General features: G+C 46.3%; 1 pseudogene; it reads left to right on the top strand.

The window, feature by feature from the left end:
* Window positions 1-1,065: 1,065 nt before the first annotated feature.
* LOC148148364 (alpha-1,4-N-acetylglucosaminyltransferase-like) lies at window positions 1,066-23,404 on the top strand (annotated as a pseudogene).
* The last annotated feature ends 2,904 nt before the right edge of the window (window positions 23,405-26,308 follow it).

Genomic DNA, 26,308 nt, shown 5'->3' with positions numbered 1-26,308 from the left:
GCTCTTCATCAGGAATGTCACAGAAACATCCTCTTGAAGGGCTTATGCCAAAACATTGACACTCCTGCTCCTCAGATGCTGCCTGACCTGCTGTGCTTTCCCAATGCCACATCTTTTGACTCTGATCTCCAACATCTGCTGTCCTCATGTTCACCTGATGTCAGTGTTCAGCCAATCAGATTCACTCCATGTGATGTTAACAATCATTTGGAGGCAATGGCTACTGCAAAGGCTGTGGATCCTGACAACACTCCAGCAACAATACTGAAAGCTTGTGCTCCAGAACTCTATAACTTGCCACTCCCCTCAGTTTGGGTTCTGCCATCTCCTGAATTCAGTCAAGTATTGGCTCAAACATTGAAAGCAGAATTGCAGAAGTGAGGTGGAAGTGACAATCTTTGACATCAAGGCTGGAGTCGCCCGATGGTAATATCAAGGAGCTCTCACACACCTGGAGTCAATGTATATCAAGGGGCAAACTCCCTGCCGGCTGGAAGCATTTCTATTTGCTGTTGTTTGTTATGCCATTTCAGGTTTGCTTTTCATTTCCAAACTTGTAAAGTGGAGCTGATCTAAATTCTAGACAATAATTTCATTCTGCTCCTGCAGACAGAAAATGTGGAGGATAAAAACAGCATTTTTTTTTACCCCCACACTACCGCCTAATTGTGGTAGTGCTTATTTTACCCCCCAGCACCCATGCTGTGTGTGTGCAGGTGTGAGACACAGTGAAAGACACAAGGTGCACTAATCTTTATTCAGTTTCCATCATCAGGAAGAAAAGAAACACCCCGAGTGGTCTGTGACAAGCAGTGCCCTTCACATCAAAGGGCAATACTGCGTGATCAAACAGTGAAGGGGAGGGCAGGGATTAAATCAAATAGAGTTGGACGAGGAAATAATACACTCGACTAAAACAACATTTTTACTCTGTCTTTAATCATTCTTTTCACAAGAATCATTGATCAATCAACATTGATAATGAAGATGTGTTATATCTTTCATTATTTTCCCTAACTAGTATTTTCTATCACTGTATATTTATTTTAAACTCCACCTTTGAATATGGTATTATTAATAACAAATGAGTTTACAATCTTACTAGCAAACTACTCGGCCAAACTAACCTGCAGTGACCTAATGTCTGGGCAGGTCACTGCTGAGAACACAGTGATTGTGAAACACCCACACCCAAGCACAGAGCCTGGAATTATGTTTTTACAGAGCTCCAGTGAACTACACCCTTCCCCATTGGCCATGTGCAGCATCGAATCAGCAGCTAGACTAAACCCAAACAAACCAATTTATTACTTCATGAAAGCATTCTCTGGGAATGTATCTGCATATGGAGAATCTGAGTACAAAGCCATCCCTCTGCTTTCTTCATTCAAGAATGTCATTGTCTTGCCCTTGAATCCTAAAGAATTGTTCAGGGACATGCCCTTGGTTGGATGGTATGAGAAGGTAAAGAATTGTACAGAGCTAGCTGCTTGATTTTGTGGTTGATAAAAGCTGCAATTGGTTACCAATCTGAAATAAAAAAGTTTTAGAAGACTTTAACTTTGGGGATCGTGTGTTTAAGTTCAAGACAAATTGAAGTGTGTCATATGACCATTATTGCAGCCTTTCAGTGAATATGGGTTGATATTATTAGAGACAAGTGAGGCAAAGTTTAGATTGTTTTACTGGGAAGAAGCTGCATCATACTGGAAGTTTGAATCATTTTTGCAAAGTTATTGATTTCTACAGGAATCATAGCAAGTATATGAACTCCAAATTCAATAATACAGTATTGATGAAGGGTCACTGCATTTGAAATATTAACTCTGCTTTCTTCCTACAGATGCTGCCAGACCTGCTGAACTTCACCAGCAATTTCTGTTTTTGTTCCACATTTAATAACTTGGTTACATCTGAGTATGTTTTTTGAAACAAGCAGCTGCTAGTAGTAACGGCTATCTGACAATCTCTTGAAACCCCTTACCCAAATAAAGCACTAAATAGAGCATGAATAGATGTTGATAACTGTCAGCAGGGAGCTAGGCTAGAGTGACTTATCACAGCTTTACATAAGAAAAGGCATTTTAGAACTCTGTCAGTAAGGAGTACAGTCAATGCAGGGAGACTTCACCAGAGTGAGAGACTGGCTAAGTAAGTGTTTCTGGGAATTTGATTCAATCTGTTGGGAAATAGATGCTTTAAGTAAGGATTATTACTGAAAGAAGCAACATGTGGTGAGTGGAGAGTTTGGTGAAAGCTAGAAAGGAATTATTTCTTTTTCTGCTACTTGTGTTTCAGCCCCAGTATTTATTTTCCAATTATTGCAGCAAAAGGAGCAGGTAAATCTGTAACTATTGTTTAAAACTGTAAGTTGTATCAGTACTTTACTTATTGCATATTTCATCTATATTGTAACAATTCCTGGCTGTGCTAAAACATTTTGGAAGATGTAGGCTGTATGAATTATAAATAATTTAACAATGATTAATTAACTCATTCCCCTCTTAGAGATGGTAGGTCAGATGATGTTTGCTGAATGAGGGTTGTTTCTGAATATCGGCCTGTTCCAGGGCACACATATTTGAGGGATGGACTTGCTGCAGCAGGAACCTCAGTTCAGAATTTCAGAGCTGGAGGCACTGTGGCACATCAGGGAGGAGGACAGTTTATTCCAGGAGGTTCTCACACACATATGGACAGGCTCTTCAAATTTGGAGGATGGTCAATGACAGAGAGTGTGACCACGAGTAACACATATTGCCCCATAGGACAAGAGCCCAGGAGCCTTAGCTTTTGTAATTGTTCAAACTGCTTGAGATTTGCCTCTTGTTTGGATGAGAATGAAGAATGCAGGATGATGAGCTCAGTGGTCATGACATCGCAGTACAGCAAGCCACTCAACTGAGGAATGTCAGAAAGAATGTAGGGGTGGTAGGGGATAACATAGTGAGGGGAACAGTGAAAAGCTGGTGTTATATTTCCAAGTCAGGATGGTGAGTGACTTGGAGGGGAAGTTGCAGGTTACATGCAACAAGCATGTGTTAGTCTTAGAGAAGGATAGGACTGTCAGCTCAACGCTCCAGCTTTCAGATGTTACAGGCAAGATACAGAGGGCTGTGAAAGGGTGAGGGAGTTGCATTACTGATTAAGGAGGTGTCACAGCTATACTATCAGAATGGTATCTTGGAGGGCTCATCCAGCAAGACAATAAGAAAATGGAATAAGAAATGTGTAATCACTATGTTCCCTTTACTAATCAAGCAGCTATTTACCTCTGTCTTCAATACACTCAATGATGTGGCCATCACAGCTTTCTGCAGTAAGGAGTTCTACAGATTCACCACTCTCGGGCTGAACAAATTCCTTCTCATTTCAGCACTAAACGACCTTGACGCTAACACCATGGGTTCTTATCGTATTTAGCAACTTCCTGGGAGGCACCTTGTCAAAGACCTTCTCAAAATCCAAAGAGATCACGTCCACTGGCTCTCCTTTGTCAAACTTGCTTATTATGGAGATTAGGAATGAGACTCCCAGATAGTATGTTGCCTCCCGGTTGCTGGGGTCATGGATGTCTCAGATCAAGTCTACAGGATTCTGAAGGGGGAGGGAGAACAGCCAGAAGTCGCGCTACACATCAGTACCAATGACATCAGTAGGGAAAGGGATAAGGACCTGAAAAGAGAGCATGGGAAGTTAGGTTGGAAGCTAAAAGGCAGGACAAGCAGAATAGAAATCTGTGGATTGCTATCACTGCCACGGGCTAGTGAGGCTAGGAACAGAGAGCGAGTGCAGCTGAACACGTGGCTACAGGGCTGGTGTGGGAGGAAGAGCTTCTGATATAGAATCAGAGAGTCATAGATGTACAGCAGGGAAATAGACCCTTCACTCCAACTCGTCAATGCCGACTAGATAGCCCAACCTAATCTCGTCTTACCTGCTAGTACCCGGTCCATATCCCTCCAAGCCCTTCCTGTTCATATACCCATCCAGATGCCAGATGTTGTAACTGTACCAGCCTCCACCGCTTCCTCAGGCAGCTCATTCCATACATGTACCACCCTCTGAGTGAAAAAGTTGCCCCTTTGGTCCCTTTTATACCTTTCCCCTCTCACCCTAAACCTATGCCCTCTAGTTCTGGATTCCCCGACCCCAGGGAAAAGACTTTGTCTATTTACCGTATCTCCATATCCCTCATGATTTTATAAACCTCTATAAGGTCACCCCTCAGCCTCCAAAGCTCCAGGGAAAACAGCCCAAGTCTATTCAACCTCTTCCTCTAGCTCAAATCCTCCAAAAGTGGCCTAATCAACATCCTGTACAGCCGCAATATGATCTCCCAACTCCTGTACTCAATACTCTGAAAATAAAGGAAAGCATACCAAACGCCTTCTTCACTATCCTATCTATCTGTGATTCTACTTTCAGGAGCTATGAACCTGCACTCCAAGGTCTTTGTTCAAAAACACTCCCTAGGACCTTACCTTTAAGTGTGTAAATCTTGTTAAGATTTGCTTTCTCAAAATGCAGCACCTTGCAGTTATCTAAATTAAACCCCATCTGCCACTCCTCAGCCCATTGTCCATCTGATCAAGATCCTGCTGTAATCTGAGGTAACCATCTTCACTGTCCACTACACCTCTAATTTTTGTTTCATGTGCAAACTTAATAACTATATATCTCTTATGCTCAGATCCAAATCATTCATATAAATTATGAAAAGTAGAGGACCCAGCACTGATCCTTCTAACACTTCACTGGTCACAGGCCTCCAGTCTGAAAAACAACCCTCCACCACCACCCTCAGTCTTCTATCTTTGAGCCAGTTCTGTATCCAAATGGCTAGTTCTCCCTGTATTCCATGAGATCTAACCTTGCTAATCAGTCTCCCATGGGAAACCTTGTCGGATGCCTTACTAAAGTTCATATAGATCACATCTATTGCTCTGCCCTCATCAATCCTCTTTGTTACTTCTTCAAAAAACTCAATCAAGTTTGTGAGACATGATTTCCCACGCACAATGCCATGCTGACTGTCCTTAATCCAAATACATGCGCATCCTGTCCCTCAGGAATCCCTCTAACAACTTGCCCACCACCAACATCAGGCTCACCAGTCTATAGTTCCCTGGCTTGTCTTTACCACCTTTCTTAAACATGTAGATCATGCGGATACCTTCTGGGGAAGGTGGGGCCTCGACAAAGAAGATGGTTTGCACCTGAACTGAAGGAGAGCCAATATCCTGAGCGAGAGGTTTGCTAGAGGTTTTCGGGAGGGTTTAAACTAGTTTGGCAAGGTGGTGGGAACCGAAGATATGGATCTGAGGATGGAGTAGCCAGTGAACAGCCAGATACAGCATGCAGAGACTCTGTGATGCAGGATAGGGCAAAGTTGCAGTCAGTGTGATGGGTTGAAATATGTCTATTTTAACACAAGAAGTCCCAGGAAAAAGGGTGATGAATTTAGAGCATGGAACAGTATTTATGGAGTAAGTACTTATCAGTAACAATGATTACGGAGACTTGGGTATCACAGGGGCAGGAATGGTTGTTGGATGTTCCAAGGTTTCGATGTTTCAAAAGGAAGGGGTGGGCGGTAAAAGAGGTGGGGGACTGGAATCGCTAATCAGGGATAGTATCACAGCTGCAGAAAGAGAGGTCGTCGAGGAGGGTTTGTCAACTGACTCAATATGGAAGTCAGAAACAGGGAAGGAGCAGTCACTTTATTGGGAATTTTCTACAGATTACACCCCATCCCCCAAAATCAACAGAGACAGGGAGGAGCAGATTGGGAGGCAGATTTTGGAAAGGTGCAGAAGTAACAGTGTTGGTGTCATGGGTGACTTTAACTTCCCTAATATTGATTGGAACCTCCTCAGTTCAAATAGTTTGGATGGAGCAGGATTTGTCAGGTATGTCCAGGAAGGATTCCTGGTTTAATATCTAGGGACTACAAGGGAGACCGTGTTAGATTTGGTGCTTGGCAATGAACCAGGTCGGGTGTCAGATGTCTCGGCTGAGAGTGATCACAACTCCCTGACCTTTACTATAGTCATGGAGAGGGATAGGAGCAGACGGTAGGGGAAAGTATTTAATTGAGGGAGGGGGAATTGCAATGCTATTTAGACAGGAACTGGGGCGGCTAAATTGGGAACAGACGTTCTCAGGGAAATGCACAAAACAAATGTGGAGACTGCTTAGAGAGCACTTGCTGCGACTGCTGGATAGGTTTGTCCCACTGAGGCAAGGAAGGGATGGTAGGGTGAAGGAACCTTGGGTGACAAGGGATGTGGAACATCTAGTCATGATGAAGAAGCAAGCTTACTTAAGGTTGAGGCGGCAAGGATCAGACAAGGATCTACAGTGTTATAAGGTAACCAGGAAGGAACTGAAGAATGGACTTGGGAGAGCTGGAAGGGGGCATTTAAAGGCTTTAGCGAGTAGGATTAAGGAAAACCCTATGGCATTCTACACTTAAGTGAGAAACAAGGCGATGGCCAGAGTGAGGTTAGGGCTGATCAGGGACAGTGGAGGGAACTTGCATCTGGAGTCAGAGGAGGTAGGGGAGGTCCTTAATGAATACTTTGCTTCAATATTCACTGCTAAGAGGGACCTCGACATTTGTGAGGACATTGTGAAACAGGCTGATATGCTCGAACAGGTTGACGTTAAGAAGGAGGATGTGCTGTGCTGAAAAATTTGAAAAACATAAGGATAAATAAATTTTCTGGGCCACAACGAGATATGCACAAGATTCCTACAGGAAGAAACGGATGAGATTGCTGTGCCTTTGGCGATCGTCTTTGCGTGCTCACTGTCCACTGAAGTTGTGCCAGATGATTGGAAGGTGGCAAATGTTATTCCTTTGTTCAAGAAAGGGAATCGGGACAATCCTGGGAATTACAGACCAGTCGGTCTTATTTCTGTGGTGGGTAAATTCTTGGAGAGGATTCTGAGAGACAGAATTTATGATTACTTGGAAAACCATAGTTTGATTAGAGATCGTCAGTATGGCTTTGTGAGGGGCAGGTCATGCCTCACAAACCTTATTGAATTCTTTGAAGATGTGACAAAATACATTTATGAAGATAGAGCAGTGGATATGGTATACATGGATTTTAGCTGAAAATGTGTTGCTGGAAAAGCGCAGCAGGTCAGGCAGCATCCAAGGAGCAGGAGAATCGACGTTTCGGGCATGAGCCCTTCGGCATTTGATAATGTTCTCCATGGTAGGCTCATTCAGAGAGTAAGGAGACTTGGGATTCAAGGAAATTTGGCTGCCTGGATACAGAATTGACTGGCTCATAGAAGACAGAGGATAGTAGTAGATGGAAAATATTCAGCCCGGAGCTCAGTGATAGTGGTGTTCCACAGGGATCTGTTTTAGAACCTCTGCTCTTCTTGATTTTTGTAAATGACTTAGATGAGGAAGTGGAAGGTGGGTTAGTAAGTTTTCTGATGACATGAAGGTTGGTGAAGTGATGGATAGTGTGGAGGGCTGCTGCAGGTTGCAACGGAACATTGATAGGATGCAGGACTGGGCTGGTAAGTGGCAGATGGAGTTCAAGCTGGAAAAGTGTGAAGTGATTCATTTTAGAAGGTCATCTTTGAATACAGAACACAGGGTTAAAGTCAGGATTCTTGACAGTGCAGAGGAACAGAAGGATCTTGGAATCCAGGTACACAGATCCCTCAAAGTTGCCACCCAAGTTGATCGGGTTTTTAAGAAGGTGTATGTCCTGTTGGCTTTTATTAGCAGGGGGATTGAGTTTAGGAGCTGCGAGGTGATGTTGCAGCTCCATAGGCCTCTGGTTATACCACACTTGGAATATTGTGTTCATTATAGGAATGATGTGGAAGCTTTAGAGAAGGTGCAGAGGAGAGGTTATGAGGAAAGGTTGAGGGAGCGAGGGCTTTTCTCATTGGAGCGAAGAAGGATGAGAGCTGACTTGATAGATGTGTACAAGATGGTGAGAGGCATAGATAGAGAGGCTATCCAGAGACTTTTTCCCAGGGCAGAAATATCTATCACGAGGGGGCATAATTTTAACGTTACTGGAGGAAGATTTAGAGGAGATGTCAGAGGTGGTTTTATTTTTACACAGAGAGTGGTAGATGCATGAAATGCACTGACAGCAGTGGTAGCAAAGTCAGGGAAATGTAAGCGACTCTTGGATAGGCACATGGGTGATAGTACAATGAGGGTATGTAGCTTAATTTGATCTTTGAGCGGGATAAAAGGCCAGCACAACATTGAGGCCAAAGTGTTTGTACTGTGCTGTACTGTTCTATGTTCTCTGTTCGATGTTCAATTGCAATGCTGTTCCATCCGATTCTAGTACTTCCCCCAAACTGCAGGGTGAATTCTATCATATTATGATCACTGCCCCTTCAGGGTTACTACCTTTAAGCTCCCTAATCAGGCCTGCCTCATTACACATCACCAAATCCAGAATTGCCTGATCCTCTAGTGGTCTGTATCACAAACTACTCCAATAAAAACCGTCTAGTAGACATTCCATAAATTCCTTTCCATTCCTAACCTGATTTTCTCAGTTCACATTTGCAGTGAAATCCTCCATGATTATTTTAATAGTGCCTTTTCTATCGCCTGATTCATTTGATCCCTCACGTTCTGACTACTGATAGGAGGCCTGTACATAATTCCCATAGTGACCATTTCTCTTTTGCAGTTCTTTAACTCTAGCCGTACAGATGCTATGCCTACTGACTGTACGTCATTTCTTGGTATCACTTTACAAACAAGGCACACCTTCTCCCCAACCAATCCCCCCACCCCCTTGGCCGTCTGTCTGTCCTTATAATAGAACATGTATCCCCTTGCAGCCCACAACACTATAACCACCAAGTTACATCTGGACTACAAGCTCACCTACTTTGCTTCGTATATTGCACATATTTAAGGACAACATGACCTTAAATCCTTCTCATCATTGTCCCCTTTACCTGTTGTGCATGAAGTTAGATTCCTGACCTTTCCATACTCTCTGTCCTATTACCTGTTCTGGAAATTTTAATAACCTCTACTGAGAGTTTCTCACATTTAACATTTACCATAACTTTCTATACAACTGAACTCACCCCTAACTATTTACTTAAAGCCCTATTCACACCCTTGCTTATGTAATTTGGCAGGAATTTCCAAGGTAACACTTCTTGGTAAAATAAACAAAGGCACGGCTTATGCAATTAAATGTAAGGTCTTAGGTAACATTGTAGATCAGAAAGACCTGTGGGTTCAGGTCCATAATTCTTTAATGTTTTCATCACATATAGATGGGGTGGTTCAGAAGATATTTTGTGCATTTGCCTTCATTGCTCAGAGCTTTGAGCATAGGAGTTGGGACATTGTGTTGAGGTTGTATAGGATGTTGGAGAGGCCTCTTCTGGAATACTGTGCTCACTTCTAGTCTCCCTGTTATAGGAAGGATATTACTAAGCTGGAGAGGGCTCAAGAGAGATTTACCAACATGTTGCCTGGAACGGAGGGTTTGAGTTATGAGGCTGGATAGGTTGGGAATCTTTTCATTGGAGCTCAGGAGATCACGAGGTGACCTTATGCAGGCCTGTAAAATCATGAGGGATATAGAAAACAAGTGAATGGCAAGTGTCTTTTCCCTCAGGTGGAGGATTTAAAGGGGGGAATACCTTTAAGGTGAAAGGAGAAAGATTTTTAAAATGCATGAGAGGCAAATTTGTTCCACAAGAGAGTAGTTCATGTGTTGAATGAACTTCCAGAGGAAGTGATGGATGTGGGTACAGTTGCAAAGTTCAAAAAAATATTTAGCTAATTATACGAATAGAAACTGTTTGGAGGATATGGGCCAAGCGCAGGCAGCTGGGACTAGTTTAGTTTTGGTTTATGGTCAGCATGGACTGGTTTGACCAAAAGGTCTGTTTCCATTCTGTATGACTCTGTGCTGTGTGCCCAGCATGATTCAGGTGGAGCCCATTCCATCGGAACACCTCCCTCCTTTCCCAGTGCTGGTGATAATGGCCCATGAATCTGAACCCATTTCTCCCACATGTTTCCTTCTTTAATCTTGTTGACCCTGTGCCAATTAGCTTGTGGGTCAGGTACTGAACTGGAGGTTACTATCTTTTAAGTTCTGCATTTTAATTTAGCCCCTCGCTGTTCATATACCCTCAGCAGAACCTCTTTCCTCTTTCTACGTATATCATTGATACCCATGTGCACCACAACAACTGGATCTTTCCTCTCCCACTCCAAGTTCCTCTGCAGCCCAAATGAGATATCCTGAACTCGGGCACCACACTCGCAACACGGCCTTTGGAACTCTCGATCCTGGCCCTGGAGAACATTATCTATTCCCCTGACTATACTATCCCTGATTACAACGATGTTTCTCTTTTCTTCCCCATCTTAAATGACTCCCCATTCTCACCCACACAGGGAGCAAGAATTTCCAACCTGTTTGACAAGTAGCACCTTTAACGCCACCTCCTGGATCCAGTCGACCTGCCTCGCTTGAAGTCACACCCTCCTGTACCTGACCACTGAGCATATTCGAGGTAGTTAATCTAAGGGCGTGTGACTGCCTCCTGAAAGAGTGTCCAGGTTACTCTCCCACTTCCTGATGAGTCACTGTCTTTGAAGCTCAAACTCCAGCTCATTTTTTTATTTCAAAAATATACTTTATTCATAAAATAGTTTGATGATCTGTACAATTGGTCATGCCATACATAACTGCTGCCACGACATTAACCGCCTCAACCTCTCCACCCCTCTCACCCACTCTAACCTCTCACCCTCGGAACGTGCAGCCCTCCACTCCCTCCGTTCCAACCCCAACTTCACCATCAAACCGGCAGACAAGGCAGGCATGGTGGTAGTTTGGCGCACCGACTTTTACACTGCTGAGGCTAAACGCCAGCTCGCGGACACCTCCTCCTACTGCCCCCTTGACCATGACCCCACCTCCCACCACCAAACCATCATCTTCCAGATCTTCCAGATCTTCCATAATCTCATCTCCTCGGGGGATCTCCCATCCACCGCCTCCAATCTCATAGTCCCACAACCCCGCACCACCCATTTCTACATCCTGCCCAAAATCCACAAACCTGACTGCCCCACCGCTTTTCACAGCAGAGAGCGGCGGGAGCTGGACGGACGTTCAGACGGAGCGCAAAGCCGGTCGGGAAGGTAAGTGATTACTATTAGAGTGGGTGTGTTCTAAACCCCAGGTCCTACAAAGTAGGGTCTCCCTCCCTCCCTCCTCCTCTAACCTTAATTAAGAGTCCACAGACGTGCCACAAAAAGAGGGTCTAAGGAAGTTTAGATCGAAGAGTGAGGCTTCAGCTCAGGACTCTTTGACAAGGAGGTTGAGTGAAGTGATTACATCACAGTTGAAGAGGGTGAAGACATGACTGCCCAGCTGGTTCAGTGTGCTACGTGCTTGATGTGGGAGGTCAACGACTCTGGTGTGTCTGGCTCGTATATGTGTGGAAAGTGTGTGCACATTCAGCAATTGACCGAGCATATTGCAGCGCTGACGAAAGAACTCGAAGATCTTAGGCTCATCCGAGAAAACGAGATCTTTCTGGACAAGACCTTCAGCGATGTTATTACACCAATCATGCCAGAAGAGAGCAGAAGAGAGCAAATGATGAGGAAGGCGGAGAGGAGACAGGTGCAAGAGACCCCGGAAGAAGTACCTGTCAGGAACAAGTTGAAGCTTTTGGAAGCAGAGACTGATGACACTGCCAGTTCGCAAGGCGGCCACGTTTGTCAATCAAAAGTTGCCGCAGAGGCAGAGCGGAAGAGTCAGACATCGCACAGAGCAGTGGTAATAGGGGACTCCATCGTGAGAGGAACTGACCAGGGTTTTTGTGACAGCAGACGGGATTTAAGGATGGTGTGTTGCTTTCCTGGTGCTAGAGTGAAAGACATCGCGGACAGAGTGCAGGAAATCCTCAAGGATGAGGGTGAAGAGCCAGAGGTGGTGGTACATGTCAGCACAAATGATGTCGGGAAGAAGAGGAGGAACATATTACAGCGAGACTTCGGAGAACTAGGAAGAAGGCTGAAAAGCAGGACGTCCAAGGTGGTTATCTCCGGTTTGCTTCCAGTTCCTCGGGCTAGTGTGGCCAGAAACAGGGAGATAATGGACTTGAACGTGTGGTTGGGGAACTGGTGCAGGAAGCAAGGATTTAAGTTCTTGGATCACTGGGGTGTATTTTGTGGTAAACATAAATTCTATAAGAGAGACGGCTTGCACCTTAATAGGTTAGGGACCAGTATTCTGGCAGGCAGGTTTTCTACTGCAACATCGCTACATTTAAACTAAGTAGCGGGGGGGAGGGGACAAGCTTGATGTTTAAAAAGGAAATTGAAGGGAAAGTTAGAACAAGAGAAGTCAAGAAAGACAACTGTATTAATGAGGCAGAAAACTCGGAAAGGCATCATGCTGTAAGGTTGAGTGAAATAAGGGTTGATGGGAAGGGTGAGAGCAGTAACAAATTAAAAATACTATACATGAATGCACGAAGCATTAGACATAAGATGGATGAGCTTGAGGCTCTTTTGGAAATTCGCAGATACGATACTGTGGGGATAACTGAGACGTGGCTTCAAGTGGACAGAGCCTGGGAAATGAATATTCTGTTGAATAAAGGGAATTAGGGAGCTATGAGGGAGGAGCTGGCCAAAGTTCAATGGTGCAATACCTTAGCAGGGATGACCGTGGAGGAACAATGGCGGATATTTCTGTGTATAATGCAGAAGTTGCAGGATCAGTTCATTCCTAAAAGGAAGAAAGATCCCAGGAGGAGGCATGGGCGGCAGTGGCTGACGAGGGAAGTAAAGAAACATATAAAGTTAAAAGAGAAAAAGTATAACATAGCTAAGATAAGTGGGAAAACTGAGGACTGGGAAGCTTTTAAAGAGCAACAGAGGATTACTAAGAAGGAAATACGCAGAGGAAAAATGAGGTACGAAGGTAAACTGGCCAAGAATATTAAGGAGGATAGTAAAAGCTTTTTTAGGTATGTGCAAGGCAAAAAAATGGTTAGGACAAAAATTGGGCCCTTGAAGACAGAAACAGGGGAATATATTACTAGGAACAAAGAAATGGCAGAGGAATTAAATGGGTACTTAAGATTTGTGTTCACTTGGGAAGACACAAGCAATCTCCCTGAGGTAACAGTGGCTGAAGGACCTGAACTTAAGGGAATTTATATTTGCCAGGATTTGGTGTTGGAGAGGGTGTTAGATTTGAAGGTTGATAAGTCTCCGGGGCCTGATGGTCTGCATCCCAGGGTACTGAAGGAGGTGGCTCGGGAAATCGTGGATGCGTTGGTGATTATTTTCCAGAGTTCAATAGATTCGGGGTCGGTTCCTGAGGATTGGAGGGTGGCTAATGTTATACCACTTTTTAAGAAAGGTGGGCGAGAGAAAGCAGGTAATTATAGACCAGTTAGTCTGACCTCAGTGGTGGGAAAGATGCTGGAGTCTATTATAAAGGATGAAATTACTGCACATCTGGATAGTAGTAACAGGATAGGACAGAGTCAGCATGGATTTATGAAGGGGAAATCATGCTTGACTAATCTTCTTGAATTTTTTGAAGTAACTATGAAGTTGGACGAGGGAAATCCAGTAGATGTAGTGTACCTGGACTTTCAGAAAGCTTTTGATAAAGTCCCACACAGGAGGCTAGTGAGTAAAATTAGGGTGCATGGTATTGGGGGCAAAGTACTAGACTGGATTGAAAATTGGTTGGCTAATAGGAAACAAAGGGTAGTGATAAACGGCTCCATTTCGGAATGGCAGGCAGTGACCAGTGGGGTACCGCAGGGATCCGTGCTGGGACCACAGCTTTTTACAATATATGTTAATGATATAAAAGATGGTATCAGCAATAACATTAGCAAATTTGCTGATGATACAAAGCTGGGTGGCAGGGTGAAAAGTGATGAGGATGTTAGGAGATTACAGGGTGACCTGGACAAGTTAGGTGAGTGGGCAGATGCATGGCAGATGCAGTTTAATGTGGATAAATGTATGGTTATCCACTTTGGTAGCAAGAACAGGAAGGCAGACTACTACCTCAATGGAATCAATTTATGTAAAGGGGCAGTACAGAGAGATCTGGGTTTCTTGTACACCAGTCAATGAAGGCAAGCATGCAGGTACAGCAGGTAGTGAAGAAGGCTAATAGCATGCTGGCCTTCATAACAAGAGGAATTGAGTATAGAAGCAAAGAGGTGCTTCTGCAGCTGTACAGGGCCCTGGTGAGACCACACCTGGAGTACTGTGTGCAGTTCTGGTCTCCAAATTTGAGAAAAGACATTCTGGCTATTGAGGGAGTGCAGCGTAAGTTCACGAGGTCAATTCCTGGAATGGCAGGATTACCTTACACTGAAAGACTGAAGCGACTGGGCTTGTATTCCCTTGAGTTTCGAAGATTGAGAGGGGATCTGATTGAGACGTATAGGATTATGAAAGGATTGGACATTCTGGCAGTAGGAAACATATTTCCACTGATGGGTGAGTGCCGAACCAGAGGACACAGCTTAAAAATACGGGGTAGACCATTTAGGACAGAGCTCAGGAGAAACTTCTTCACCCAGAGAGTGGTGGCTGTGTGGAATGCTCTGCCCCAGAGGGCAGTGGAGGCCCACTCTCTGGATTCATTTAAGAAGGAGTTGGATAGAGCTCTCAAAGATAGTGGAATCAAGGGTTATGGAGATAAGGCAAGAACAGGATACTGATTAGGAATGATCAGCCATGATTATATTGAATGGCGGTGCAGGCTCGAAGGGCTGAATGGCCTACTCCTGCACCTATTGTCTTTTGTCTATTGTCTATTGTCTATTGTCTCAGCCTGCTCCTGCCCCACCAAACTCATCTCTGATTACCTCGATACTATCCTGTCCCCCTTAATCCAAGAAGTCCCCACCTACGCTTGGGACACCACCCACGCCCTCCACCTCCTCCATGATTTTCGCTTCCCCGGTCCCCAACTCCTTATTTTCACCATGGACATCCAGTCCCTGTACACCTCCATCCCCCATCACGAAGGACTCAAAGCCCTCCGCTTCTTCCTTTCCCGCTGTACCACCCAGTACCCTTCCACTGACACCCTCCTTCGACTGACTGAACTGGTCCTCACTCTGAACAACTTCTCTTTCCAATCCTCCCACTTCCTCCAAACCAAAGGAGAAGCCATGGGCACCCACATGGGCCCCAGCTATGCCTGCCTCTTCGTAGGATATGTGGAACAGTCCATCTTCCGAAGCTACACTGGCACCACCCCCCACCTTTTCCTCCACTACATCGATATCTGTATCGGCGCTGCCTCGTGCTCCCATGAGGAGGTTGAACAGTTCATCGACTTGACTAACACCTTCCACCCCGACCTCAAATTTATCTGGACCATCTCAGACTCCTCCTTCCCCTCCCTAGACCTCACCATTTCTATCTCGGGCGACCGAATCAACACAGACATTTACTATAAACTGACCGACTCCCACAGATACTTGACTACACCTCCCCCCACACTGCCCTCTGAAAAAACGCCATCCCATATTCCCAATTCCTTCGACTCAGCTGCATCTGCTCCCAGGAGGACCAATTCCAATACCGAACAACCCAGATGGCCTCCTTCTTCAAAGACCGCAATTTCCACGCAGACGTGGTCGACGATGCTCTCCACCGCATCTCCTCCACTTCCCGCTCCTCCGCCCTTGAGCACCGCCCCTCCAAACGCCACCAGGACAGAACCCCACTGGTCCTCACCTACCACCCCACCAATCTCCATGTACAGCGCATCATCCGCCGTCATTTCCACCACCTCCAAACGCACCCCACCACCAAGGATATATTTCCCTCTCCTCCCCTATCAGCATTCCGAAAAGACCACTCCCTCCGTGACTCCCTCGTCAGGTCCACACCCCCCACCAACCCAACCTCCACTCCCAGCACCTTCCCCTGCAACCGCAAGAAATGCAAAACTTTCACCCACACCTCCCCCCTTACTTCCCTCCAAGGCCCCAAGGGATCCTTCCATATCCGCCACAAATTCACCTGCACCTCCACACACCTCATTTACTGCATCCGCTGCACCCGATGTGGCCTCCTCTATATTGGAGAGACAGGCCGCCTACTTGCGGAACGTTTCAGAGAACACCTCTGGGACACCCGAACCAACCAACCCAACCACCCCATGGCTCAACACTTCAACTCCCCCTCCCACTCCACCAAGGACACACAGGTCCTTGGACTCCTCCATCGCCAGACCATAGCAACACGACGGTTGGAGGAAGAGCGCCTCATCTTCTGCATCGGAACCCTCCAACCACAAGGGATGAACTCATATTTCTCCAGCTTTCTCATTTCCCCTCCCCCCACCTTGTCTCAGTCACAACCCTCGAACTCAGCACCGCCTTCCTAACCTGACCTCTCCGCCCCCACCCCACTCCGGCCTATCACCCTCACCTTATCACCCTTACCTTAACCTCCTTCCACCTATCGCATATTCCCAACGCCCCTCACCCAAGTCCCTCCTCCCTACCTTTTGCGGAATGTGCCAGTCCGCAACACTCAGTCAGGGTCAACTCCTTCAGCTGGAAGATCAACAGGTTTCGGACAGACCAAAGAGCATCTTTCACCGAGTTGATGATCCTCCAGGCACAGTTGATGTTCGTCTCGGTGTGCGTCCCGGGGAACAGGCCGTAGAGCACGGAGTCCCGCGTCACGGCGCTGCTCGGGACGAACCTGGACAAACACCACTGCATTCCTCTCCAGACTTCCTCTGCATAGACACATTCCAGAAGGAGGTGTGTGACAGTCTCGTCCCCCCTGCAGCCGCTTCGAGGGCAGCGTGCGGTGCCGCTGAGAGTCCGGGCGTGCATAAAGGATCTCACAGGCAGAGCCCTTCTCACCACCAGCCAAGCCATGTCTTGGTGCTTGTTGGAAAGTTCTGGCGATGAGGCATTCTGGAAATGACATTGACAGTCTGCTCAGGGAACCGCTCGACAGGATCCGCCCTCTCCTTTTCCCGAAGGGTCTCAAGGACACTACGTGCTGACCACTTCCTGATGGACTTGTGGTCAAAGGTGTTTTTCTTCATAAATTTCTCCACGAAGGAGTGATACGGAACGGTCCAACTACTCGGAGCGTCCCGGGGCAGCGAGGCCAGTCCCATCCTTCGCAACACCGGGGATAGGTAGAACCTCAGTACGTAGTGCCATTTGGCGTTTGCGTACCGGGGATCCACGCACAGCTTGATGCAGCCACACACAAAGGTGGCCATCAGGATGAGGGTGGCATTGTGTGTGTTTTTTCCCCTGTTGCCAAGATTTTTATACATCGAGTCCCTTCGGACCCTGGCCATCTTTGATCTCTATATAAAATGGAAGATGACCCGGGTGACTGTGATGGCACAGGTTCTGGAAATAGGCCAGACCTGTGCCACATACAACAACACTGGCAGTGCCTCACACCTGATGACCAAGATTTTACCCGCGATGGAGAGCAACCGTAGCTTCCATCTGCCCAGTTTCTTGTATTTTTCCTTAGATTACTTACAGTATGGAAACAGACCCTTCGGCGCAACAAGTCCACACCGACCCGCCGAAGCGTAACCCACCCAGACTCATTCTCCTACATTTACCCCTTCACCTAACACTACGGGCAATTCACCGAACCTGCACATTTTTGGATTGTGGGGGGAAACCGGAGCACCCGGAGGAAACCCACGCAGACACGGGGAGAATGTGTCTTACTCCACACAGAGAGTCGCCTGAGGTGGGAATTGAACCCGGGTCTCTGGCGCAGTGAGGCAGCAGTGCTAACCACTGTGCCACTGTGCCGCCCACTTTGCTGATACGCTCCTCCCAAGACTTGGCGCACGCCCCAGCCCCCCCGAACCAAATACCCAGCACCTTCAGGTGGTCAGTCCTGATGGTGAAGGGGATTGAGGATTGGTCGGCCCAGTTCCCAAAGAGCATGGCCTCGCACTTGCCTCGGTTGACCTTGGCCTCTGAGGCCAGTTCGAACCGGTCACATATGCAAATCAGTCTGTGCACGGACAGCGGATCCGAGCAGAAAACGGCGACAATCATCCATGTACAGAGAGGCCTTAACCTATAGGCCCCCGCTGCCAGGAACAGTCATCCCTCTCAGGCTTGCATCCTTCCTGATGGACTCGGCAAATACAACACACAAACAAAGCAGGAGAGAGAGAGCAGCCGTGCCTGACTCCAGATCTGACTGGGAAGCTATCTGATTCCCACCCATTGATTGAGACTGCACTGACAATGTTGGTGTCGAGCAGTCTGAGCCAATTGCAGATTTCCTCCCCAAAGCCCATTTTGAAAAGAACATTTCTCATATACCTGTGTGATATCCTGTCAAAGGTGTTCTCCTGGTCCAGGCTGATCAGGCAGGTGTCCAACCCTCTGTCCTGCACGTAGGCGATCATATCCCTGAGGAGTGAGAGACTCTCAGCGATCTTCCTGCCCGGTACAGCACAGGTTTGGTCAGGGTGGATCACCGGTCCCAAAGAAGACCTGACCCGATAGGTGATGACCTTTGCCAAGATTTTGTCATCCGCGTTCAATAGTGAGATTTGTCTCCAATTTCTGATTTCCTCCCTCTCCCCCTTCCGCTTGTAGACGAGGATGATGATGCCTTTCCTCATGGATTCACTCATGGTACCTGCCCGAAGCATACTGACATGCACCTCCAGCAGGTCCTGGCCAATCAAGTCCCAAAGAGCGGAATAGAGCTCAACTGGTAAGCCGTCGCTTCCGGGAGTTTTATTCTTTTCGAAGGACTCGAGGGCCTTGGTCAGCTCGTCCAGAGATAGCGACTGGTCCAGCCTCTCGCGTGTTCTGTTGTCTAAGACCTCCATGATAGAGGACAGGAACGACTGGGAGGCTGCGCTGTCAGTTGGCTTCGGGTCATACAGACTGGCGTAGAAGGATTTACTGATCCTCATGATGTCAGCCTGAGATGACGTTATCGAGCCATCTTCTTCCTTCAGGCTGCTGAGCATAGAGCTCTCTTTGTGCACCTTCTGGAAGAAGAAACGTGAGCACGTCTCATCCTGCTCCACCGAGCGGACCCTGGACCGGAATATTATCTTGGAGGCCTCCGAAGCAAAGAGCGAGGCTTGCTGGCCCTTCACCTCCTGGAGGTCCTCCGTGACATCGACTCCCACCGTCTGCAGCAGGAGCAGGTTCTGCATACTTTCTTGGAGCTGGGACAGTTTTTCCCGCCTCTCTCTCGCCTCCTGAACACCTTTGAGGATGAAGAACCTCTTGATGTTCCCTTTTACTGTTTCCCACCAGTCCGCTGGGGACTCAAAGAGGGGCTTCACGGTTCTCCAACCTGCGTAGTCCCTCTTGAGCTCCTCAATGTTTCCCGGGGTCAACAGCTTGATGTTCAGCTTCCACGTTCCCTTACCAGCCCGCTGCTCGTTCTGTAGGTGACAGTCGGCCAGCAGGAGGCAGTGATCAGAGAAGAACACCGGCTTGATGTCGGTGGATCTGACCGAGAGCATTCGGGACACAAACAGGTAATCTATCCTTGAGCGGATAGACCCGTCTGCAAGTGAGCAGGTGTATCTACACTGCGCTCCGTCTGCAGGGGTGCTGAAGACGTCGTGCAGCTTGGCATCTTTTACCGTGTCCATCAGGGCTCTGGACATGGTGTCCAGTTTACTGTCCCCCCCGCCGGATCGTCCATCTGCATCAATGATACAGTTGAAGTCTCCGGCCAGAATGACCAGCCTGGACGTAGCCAGCAACAGTGGAAGCTGCAGCAGGACGGCCAACCGTTCACTCTTACCCACTGGGGCGTACACATTAATCAGTCTCAGGGGAGCATTCCTGTACATGACGTCGGCGACGAGGAGGCGCTCGCCCACCACCTCCTTAACCTCGGAGATGGTGAAGTTGCCTCCTCACAACAGGATACCCAGGCCGGAGGTGCGGCTGTCGTTGCCCCCCGACCGAACTGACGGCCCGTGGGCCCACAAGCTCAACCATCTCCTGTAGCTGCTGAGGTGTGTTATCCCACACTCCTGCAGAAACAGGACATCCGTTAGGACCTGTGGGTCCAGCTATGAATTAGAGGAGGGCAATTTGGAACGGGAATGAGGAGACATTTCTTCAGTGACAGAGTGGTGGGCCTGTGGAATTCATTGCCACAGAGCTCAGTGGAGGCTGAGACGTTAAATGTCTTCAAGGGAGAGATTGATAAGTTCTTGAATTTGCAAGGAATTAAGGGCTATGGGGAGAGTGCAGGTGAGTGGAGTTGAAATGCCCATCAGCCATGATTAAATGGCGGAATGGACTCGATGGGCCGAATGGCCTTCCTTCCCCTCCTATGTCTTATGATATTATGGTCTAAACAGGGAACCCAGGCTGACAGATCTCAACAGGAGCATCAAGGGCTCTGCTCACTCTCGGAGTTGGCTCTGTGCTCGCTGGGTCAGTGACATGTACAATATCCATGTAAATAAAGGGTTACTTGGTGACAGGATACTGGCCTTCATGGAGATATTTCACCTGTGAACTTCCAAACTTTGACCAGGAACTTCCTTTGGTTTCTAAGCTTTATACAGTTCATTTAAACAGGTAATTAAACAATTCTTAAATGCTTAAATAACGGACGATTATGGAGTTTTGTTTTCTGAGCTCTGTCTTTTGCAGGTTGTGGAGCACATCACAAGGTGAAAATTGACCCTCAAATGACCATGATAATGCTTGTTTCCTTGCAGTTCTAATAAATTTTTGCCAGAAAAATTTCAGAACACACCTCCCAGATTAGCAACGTTTGTCATTTATTTGATTAAACAAATTGTCTTTTGAGCAACACATATGTTCTGATTTAGAAAAAAAACAGGAGTGTCAAACATCCAGCTCAGTCTGAAGTCTGGCTCTGTAGAAGCTGGATCAGTGTCCAGTATACTCCATGTGGAAATGAAAGATGACTTGGTGATGGGATACTGGCCTCTGTGGTGTTATTTCATTGTTAGGTTAAAAAAAAGCAAGTAAAAAGCAGCTTTTCCTCTCTGCACTGAATTCCCACACCGCCCCCAAATTCCACAAACTATATACTCACTCGAACAGTGTCCCACTGCAAATGTGATCTCTCCTTCTTGACTATGTTAAGCTTACTGGAATTGAAGGCAGATTACTGACATGGCTGGGAAATTGTCTGAGTTCCAGGCAACAGAACATAGGGATAATTGGTGATAATAACTCAAACTGGCAAGATATGACCAGTGGTATCCCACAGGATCTGTGATAGGGTCTCAATTCTTCATATTATTAATGACTTGGGTCATGGCATAGAAAATCATATGTCCAGATTTAGATGGAAGGGTGATGTAAAATAATGAAACTCTAAATGCTGAATTTAACCCTGTTGCAGGTAATCCAGCCAGGAAAGACATTGGTACCATGTGCTCTCTGATGGCAGTCAGATAGCCTTGCTGTGGAAGTACAGGGGCATCTATCTGGACACGGATATCATTTCACTCAGTCCTTGGAATTCCAAAACTTAATCCATGCAGAATCAGGATAGTCTGCTCATAATGCAGCTCTGGGATTTAACCGCTCTCATTCCTTCATCGAGAGTTGCTTAAGGGATTTTGCTGAGAAGTACATTGGAGCAGTTTGGGACCAACAGGGTCCTAGACTGATGACCCAGATGTTGAAGAAATGGTGTAGAACTGACAATCTTCAAAACCTCTTCAACAAAGAATGCAATGAGATCCTGTACTTGTCCAACAACTGGTTCTTCCAAGTTCCATATGGTAACTAGGGGAGATACTTAAAAAAAATACATGTAACAAGAACAATGATGAGATTGACAAAGAATTCTCAAAGACAAGTGGAGTTCATATCTGGCATTATATGATTGGTAATCAGAAAGTTCAAATCAAAGGAAGTCAATCTTTAGTGGAATATTTCTTACGTAAATATTATCCAAGCACAGATGAAACTCTCCTGTAATGATGTTTATTTGAGTGTGGATTTGCATATTTATATTGATTGCTACAAAGATCATTGCCAACCAAATCAATCATGGTGGCTGATACTATGAGGATCCATTTGGTCACATCTCATTGTATCTTCATCTGTATCTTTCTACTGTCTGTGAGGCTGCTGGGTAATGGTAAGGAAGGGGAGATGTGGGATTCAGCCTCTTGTTTTACGCTCTATCCTCTTCCCCTCCTTTAACAGCACTCCCCTTCCAACAATATTGCTTCCTGTGTGTCTTTGTCCCCTTCCCTGAGGTCTAATATTATAATCAAAGCCTCATCATTCAAGATTGTCCAATTCTGTTTCACTGTTGATCTAATGGGTTTTTATTTTGCTCTAATACCATTATTACTGACATTGCGTTGTTTAAATGATTGAATGATTAACTTTCTTCCGTATGGAAACACAGTGTCATTGGGACCAGACCGTACACTATATAAGGAATGACAGTAAGCTTTGACACTGACAGATATTCCATATGATGTGGAAGCAGGCCATTCAGCCCATTGAGTCCACACTGATCTTCCAAATATTCCACTCAGACCCATCCATCCTTGCATTTCCCATGACTCATCCACCTACCCTGCACATTCTTGGATACTATAGGCAATCTAGCATTGCCAATCCATCTGACCTGCATATCTTTGGACTGTGGGAGGAAACTAGAGCACCCAGAGGAAATGTGTGCAGACTTGGGGAGATTGTGTAAACTCCATACAGTCACCCAAAATTGGAATTAAACATGAGTCCCTGGCACTGTGGGGCAGCAGTGCTGACCACTGAGTCATCATGCCACCCTTCTGCATAGTTCTTTTGTAATGTACTAATTACCACGCGTTCTGGACAAAAACTGATTTCATTGTCCTTCCTGTCAGTAACCTGTCATTAGTATTTGCAGGAGTTTGTTTATGTAATTAGATTAGATTCAATGGTTAGATTACTAACAGTGTGGAAACTGGCCCTTTGGCCCAACAAGTCCACACCGACCCACCGAAGAGCAACCCACCCAGACCCATTCCCCTACATTGACCCCTTCACCTAACACTACAGGCAATTTAGCATAGCCAATTCACCTAACCTGCACATTTTTGGACTGTGGGAGGAAACCAGAGCACCCTGAGGAAACCCACGCAGATACGGGGAGAATGTGCAAACTCCACACAGACAGTTGCCTGAGGCGGGAATTGAATCCAGGTCTCTGACGCAGTGAGGCAGCAGTGCTAACCAATGTGCCACTGTGCCGTGAGAATAATCTGCTGAACGTCTGTAAGAATTTTACCATTGCAATGAGAGGCAAAAAAATTGCAGATACTAGAATCTAACATAGATAGGCAGGAGGCTGGAAGAACAGAGCATGTCAGGCAGGATCAAGAGGAGGAGAAGTCAATGGTTTGTGTATAACTCTTCTTCAGGAATGGAAGTGGAGATAGGGGGAGCTACAGGTAAAGAGGGGGGAAGTTGTTGGGTGGGGAGAGAGGTGGAGTGGTGAGGTCGTGATGGGTGAATACAGGTAGTGGGTACCACCTCTTTGGTTTTTTGAGAGGCTGTTTGGCTTTAGGCTGCCCAGGCATAAGGTAAGGTATTATTCCTCCAATTTGTGTTCTGATTCACTGTGGCAATGGAGGAGCCCAAGGATGGACATATCGGAGAGGGAGATTGAAATGGATGGTGATTGGGAAGCCAAGCTGGCTGAGATGCTCGGTGAAATGTTCCCTTAAATTATGCTCAGTCTCACCGATGCAGAGAAGACATATTGGGAGCACTTGATGCAGGAAACTAGGTCAGAGGAGAGGCAGGTGAACCTCTGTTACGTCCAGAAAGGGCTATTTGTGGCCCTGGTTGGAGGTGAGGGGGTTTGTGTGCCAGCAGGTTTTGTATCTTTGATGTTTGCAGGGAACAGCACCGGGGAGGGGATTGGTGGGGAGTGTGGTGTAAACCAATGAGTGGCAAAGGAAATGGTCGTTGTGTAAAGCAGAGAGAGATGGGGAGGGGAAGATGTTCTGTATGATGAGGTCTAATTGGAGTTAGTGGAAGTGTTTGACGATGATATGTTGGATGTGGAGGCTGGTGAGGGCAAACAGGACCCTATCTTTATTATGGGTTTGGAGAGGGGGTTAGGTATAGAGTAGTGGAGCGGTGAATGGAGGAAGTGCAGTGGAAGGCTGTCTGGATGACAGAGAGGGGAGAAAATGTTGTTTCAAATAGGTGGACATCAGGGATGCTTGGGAGTGGAACATCTCATCAGAGTAGATGTGACAGGAACGGAGGAATTGGAAGAATGGAATGGAGTTTTTGCAGGATGCAGGGTGGAAGGAGGCATTGTCCAGTTAGTTATGGGAGTCTGTGGGTTTATAGTAAATGTCGGTCTGTAAGCTGTCAGCTGAGATGGAAATGGAAAGGTTATTAAGGATGCGAACTAGTCCGGTGAGGCGGAGGAGGTATTGGTAGGGGATGATTGGATTGGTCTGTCGGAGAGGAAGAAGCTGAGGGCCTGAAGGCAATCCTTGTGGGGTATGAAAGTATATAAGGATTGCACGTCCATCGTGAAGATAAATGGCTGGGGGCCGGGGAGCTGGATGTGGAAAGTTGGTTAGTGTCACAGATGTAGGTGGGAAGTGCCTGGACCAAGGGGGAGAGAATGGAGTCAAAGTAGGAAGAAATGAGTTTGGTGGGGCAGGAGTGTGCAGAAATGATAGGTTGGCTGGGTAGTTAGACTTGTGGATCTTGGGGAGCAGGTAAGACCGGGCATTTCAGGGCTGAGGGACTATGAAGTTGCAGGCAGTGGCCTTATCTTTGGCCTGTGCAGCCTACAGTGCGGAGGACTCAACACTGAGGTATCCAATTTCAATAACCTTCCCACCTATCCTCTGACTCCCTTTCCAGCCTGGCCTCCTCCCTTCCATTCCAACTGTTGACCCTTCCTTCTAGCTACCAACCAGATTCATTCCTCCCATCGACCAAACCGGATGTACCCACCACCTCTGTTCACCTATCACTACTTCACCATTCTGCCCCTCTCCCCACTCAGAACTCTCTCCCCTCTTTATCTACAGATCCCCCTACCCTTCATATCCATTCCTGAAGAAGAGTTATATTCAAAACATTGACTTGTCCAGTTCCTGATGCTGCCTGGCTTACTGTGTTCTTCCAGCATCCTGCTGCTCTGTAATATTGTGAAATGAATATCTCTGCTGTAGCAATATTTACCGTGGGTAGGCTCCCTTATCTGGGTGAGATCACCAGATTGTACACACACAGAGTACGATATATTCTTAAATCTCTGGGATAATTAGTTCTAATGTTGACATTAACTACTTAATGAACCATTGTGTCTCACTTGCACTGAGATTGTAATCAATATATACTCAATGCAAATATTGATTTGTACAATCGATCAAAATGTGATTTTAACTATTTTATAAATTACAGATTTTTGTTTAAAACCTCCAACAGTTTTCAGTGAAACAAGGGAAATCTTTACTTTGTAGCTGTTTATGGATGATATGGATAATTTTTGGATGTGTCTATTGTTGTAATTAATTGGCCTTGCAGATTCAGTCTTTGTAACTGAACGAAGAGGATCTGTCACTTTGTGTAATTGAGCTTGTCGTTCAGAAGTGATTACAATTAGAATAGAAAGACTCCACAAGCTGGGGGAATCTGCCCAATTATTAAAGACAGCTTGACCCCCAGCGACCAGTCTCGAGTGAGTGAGACACAACCACTGGTCAGAAACATGTTCACTTGCTGTACATTACTGGGATCCTCTGTAAGGGAGATCTGTCATCATTAATCTGATGGGAACTGTTCCTTTATTAAATATTGAAAGGTAATTTTGTAAAGTCCCCAGAAACAGAAGGTGTGCTCATTAAAATGGACTGGAGTTATACTGCACCCACTATAAACTTACCAATGTGAGACCCAACAATGGGATTTTGCACCATCTGGTTTTAATGCTCTCACGGCTCAGATCAGCCCTGTCTCTCAGGAACCTCACGCCCCCATATTCACTCCAGTGGAGCAGGCTGTGTGTTGATGGGATGGAGATGGTGGAATTCCATCACGATATCTCAGGCTCCTGCCGTGTGTTAAGGGTTTAGATGGAGAGGAAATTGTTAAGTGTGTATAAGAACATTTTCTGATTCAGTATGGGGATGTAACAATTAGAGAAGGTGCAAAATTGGCCTACTGTTGGGAAATAAGGCAGGGCAGGTGACTGAGGTGTCAATGGGGGAGCATTTAGGGGCCAGCGACCACAATTCTA

Source organism: Chiloscyllium plagiosum, unplaced genomic scaffold (assembly GCF_037043375.1).
Source record: "Chiloscyllium plagiosum isolate Xiang-an unplaced genomic scaffold, Cpla_swu_hap1 HiC_scaffold_13, whole genome shotgun sequence".
In the NCBI taxonomy this organism is placed as follows: domain Eukaryota; kingdom Metazoa; phylum Chordata; class Chondrichthyes; order Orectolobiformes; family Hemiscylliidae; genus Chiloscyllium; species Chiloscyllium plagiosum.
This window is presented reverse-complemented; position numbering and strand designations above follow the sequence as displayed.